This window comes from Rhinopithecus bieti, unplaced genomic scaffold, assembly GCF_001698545.2.
Source record: "Rhinopithecus bieti isolate Rb0 unplaced genomic scaffold, ASM169854v2 scaffold_12217, whole genome shotgun sequence".
Lineage (NCBI taxonomy): Eukaryota > Metazoa > Chordata > Mammalia > Primates > Cercopithecidae > Rhinopithecus > Rhinopithecus bieti.
In genome coordinates this window covers 316439-320861 of record NW_016807111.1, presented here as the reverse complement: position 1 = coordinate 320861, position 4423 = coordinate 316439, and the positions used below count along the sequence as shown (strand labels likewise).

Here is a 4423-nt window from a genome sequence, read left to right as displayed (position 1 = left end):
CCTCAACAAAATACAGCAATCTGAATTCAATAATACACTGAAAGCATCATTGATCAGTACCAGGTGGGACTATCCCAGGGATGCAACATACACATATCAATCAACATACACAAATCAATTAACATACATGGTCAATTAATATGATGCATCATATCAATAGAATGAAGGTCAAAAATCATCTGATCATTTCATTTATCCTGAAAAAGCATTTGATAAAATTCTTTTATCATCATCTCTCTGTAATAGACATCTCTACATAATCAACATATCTATGTAATAAAAACCCTCAAAAAACTGGGTATAGAAGGAACACACATCAACATAATAAAAGCCCTGTATGACAGACTTACAGATAGCATTATACTGAATAGGATAAATTTGAAAGCCTGTCCTCTAAGATCTAGAACACAGCAAGGATGCCTGCTTTAGCCACTGTTATTCAACACAGTACTGGAAATCCTAGCCGTAGCAATTAGACAAGAAAAAGGAATAAATGGCATCTAAATTGGAAAGTAAGAAGTCAAATTATCTTTGTTTGCAGATGATCTGATCTTATACTTGGAAAAACCTAAAAGCTGCACAAAAGTACTATTAGAACTGATAAATGCATTCAGTAAATTTGCAAGATACAAAATCAACATTTAAAAATCAGTAACATTTCTATATACCAACAGTGAACTATCTCAAAAGAATTTAAAAAGTAATCCCATATAATATAATAATAACAATAAAATTTATAATAACAAATAAAATTAAATACCTCAGAATTAAATTAACTGAAGAAGTAAAAGATCTCTGCAATGAAAATAATAAAACACTGGTGAAAGAAATTGAGGAAGACACAAACAAAAATGGAAAGAAATTCCATGTTCATGGATTGGAAGAATCAATATTGTTAAAATATTCAGTACTACTCAAAGCAATCTATAGATTCAATGCAATCCCTATCAAAATACCAATGACATTCTTCAAAGAAATAGAAAAGAATCATAAAATTTATATGGAGCTACAGAAAACCCAGAAGAGCCAATGTTATCCTGAGCAAAAAGAACAAAGCTAGAGGAAGTTGTACTACATGACTTCAAGTTATACTACACATATAGTAACCAAAATAGCATGGTACTGGCATAAAAACAGACACATAGACCAATTAAACAGAATAGAGACCCCACAAACAAATCCATGCACCTCTAGTGAACTCATTTCCAAAACTGATGCCAAAAGCATAGACTGGGAAAAAGTCTCTTCAATAAATGATATTGACAAAACTGGATATCCATATGCAGAATAATGAAACTAGATCCCATCTCTCTCCGTCCACAAAAATAAAATATAAATGGATTAAAGACTTAAGTTTAAGACCTCAAGCTATGAAGCTACTACAAGAAAACTTGCGTTTGGCACACATATCACTGTTGAGTCAGTACCTAGAAGTATAATTGCGTGATCATAGAGTATGTATAAATTGAGCTTATTAGATAATGCCAAAGGGGTTTTTCAAAGTGGATACACAATTTGAAAATTTAGCAGCAATGCATGAGAGTATCAATTACTCTATATGCTCTCCAAGGCAAAATTCTGTCCATTTTAAATATTTTTCTTATTTATTTTGATGGGCAAATGATGGTGTTACATTCTTGTTTTAATTTGCATTCCCTGGTAGTAAAAATGGTGAGAAAATTTTCACATCTGTGGACCTTTTGGATATAATATTTTATGAAATGTTATTCCATATTTTGACCATTTTCTATTAAATTGCCCTTTTTTGTAATGATTTATGGTAGCTTATATGTATATATAGCTGTATATATTTGAGATACAATTTCTTTGCCAGGTATATGTGTTGCTAATATTTTCTTCCACTCTGTGAATTGCCTTTTTTTCTCACTTAATAATATCTTTGGATGAACAAAAGTTTCTAATTTTAATAGATTGCAATTTATAAATTATTTCCTGTATGGTTAGTTCTTTTAGTGGCCTACTTAAGAAATCACCCAATAAAGACATTACATTCAAAACTGATTTAATGAATACATGAATGAAGCTGTATTGAGCCAGATGACCTTAAACTTAAACCCCAGTTCTACATATTTGTAACTAGTTTACCATATTCACATTGTATTTATTCTTTGTAAGCCTCATTCTTTATTATCTGTAAAATAGGGGCAATGACATACTCTTCAGGTAGGTTTTGTATTGGGCATAATGTAGGTAAAGTGTCTGGCACATATTAGGTACTTGATAAGCATTCGTATTTATTATAACAAATTTTCTTTTTTTTTTTCAGCCCAGAGGTCTTTTATTTTTTTCTAACACCTATTATGCCATGAATTCATGGGGAATAGGTTCCAGCAGCTCAGGTTCCTTCCCACTGGTTCTCAAAAAGTGTGCTTCTCTGGGTGGAGCAGGCTGGCGCTTCAGTTGAACCCAGGTGCCTTTCTCTGGCTTATTTCTTTTTCTGATCATTTTCCTTCACGCGTTTCAGGAAGCTATCTCGGCTCTTAGAGTGCTTAATGTGTTCAATAAGCACATTAATTCTCTTGGCAAGAATCTTGTCCTTAACTTGTTTGTGTACAACAATGCCAACAGCATGCTGGGGAACGTTGTAGACTCTTCCAGTTTTGCCGTGGTAACACTTGTGGGGCATTCCTTTTTGAACAATACTCATTCCCTTGATGTCTACAATATCACCTTTCTTATAGATTCGCATATACTTGGCCAAAGGAACAACTCCATGTTCTCTAAAAGGCCTAGAGAACGTGTATCAGGTGCCTCTCCTCTTTCCCTTCGTGTTTGTCATTTTGGCGAATTACTGGAAGATGGCGGTTCTGGCCGAACGGGCAACAAATTTTCATAATTGATTATCTTAGCCTACAGATACCCTAAATCCTGCTTCTCAACGTGTGGTCAGTGATCCCTAGTATTGCTAGAAATTCAGACTCTCCAGGCCCACCCCAGACCTACTAAATCAGAATCTGATTTTAAACAAGATTCCTCGGTGATTTCCCCCATTGCAATTTGAGAACCACTATACTTAGATTTTCACTCATTGAATAATTTGGAGAGATAACTAAGATATTTATTTTATTTTTTCATTTGATATAATTTAATTAAATGGAGAAAAGGAGACAGAGAATTGTTCCACTGTTAACTTGGTCTTTGACCAGTCATTCTTTATTAAAAAGCACCTGCTCTTGAAATTGATCTCTGTGCCCATGACCAGGTAGCTCATAGGCCCAGAGCTAGCTTCCTGGTGAGGAATATTAACTTCCTAAGAAATATTTGTACTTACCTTTCTTTGAAAGAAATAGAAGCCTTTTACAGCAATGTGTCTGTAAGAGTAACCTCAGGCAATGCAGCTCAAGCAAACTGCATCACTAGCCAAGATTCTCATGGGATGAGTGCCCAAATCAATAGTGTAGGTAACACAATTACCGCTTAATAAATTGTATCCAAGTTTCTCTGAGATGAAATAACCCAGATTTTATTGTTGTGGTGGAAACAATATTGTGAAAGAACGAGCCCCAAGTGTCTGGAGATTAAGGGAGATTGTCAGAGAAAATTAGTGCTGTGTAGGGATGGAAAGCATTTTTCTTATTATTCAACTAAGTGTCATATAGTAATTTCTTTCCAGTTTTCATCTCAAAGGCATTGGCCAGCATCTTGTCTTGCTCAGCATCCCTACAGAGTTGAACCAAGAGCTAAGGTCTCTTTGAAGTTAATGGGGGCTCTGTGCTCAGATTAGCCCTACAGAATTTGTCTAGCTAAGCAAGAAATAGGCTCTTTATTTATTCTGGTGTTTATGAAATCACAGGGGAAACAAGTATTACTCAGCAGGATGGCTTTTACAGACATGGAGATACTTGCAGTTTTAAATCTACTTTAGCTTTCTTTTCTTGATTAGTCACTTAGTGCTGCAGCATATTCTTAGGATCCGAATGCCTACCTTATTGAAAGAGCCTTGGAAAAACAAGTCAGGAGACTTGCATTCTAATAGCAACCCTGGTACTTACTATGTATCCTTGGAGAAATCATCTTTTCTCTGTGGACTTTAAAGAAATTGGATTAGATAATCTTTAAACTTATTCCAAGAAGAAATTTTTGTGATTCAACATATTAACTTAAAAGGAACTCTTTTACAAGGAAAGGTATTAAGAGAAGATTTTGTAACTACACTCCAAAAACAATGTTCAGAGAGTCAATCTGCAGTTATATATAATACTGTCTATATTTGCTTATGTGCACTTAGAGAGAGGGTCCATGGTGTTCAGATTCTAGAATGGGTCTATCACCACAAAATTACAGAACAAATATGACAGAGGCACAAATTAAAAGTCACGAGCAAATATTTGAAAGGAATGGTCTACAGAATTTTTCTTATTTCTCAAATAAAATATTTTAACGTATATTTCTAAAATTTTAA

General features: G+C 34.2%; 1 pseudogene; it reads right to left on the bottom strand.

Moving 5' to 3' along the window:
• Positions 1–2319: 2319 nt before the first annotated feature.
• On the bottom strand, positions 2320–2800 carry LOC108534758 (60S ribosomal protein L21 pseudogene; annotated as a pseudogene).
• Between the last annotated feature and the right edge of the window lie 1623 nt (positions 2801–4423).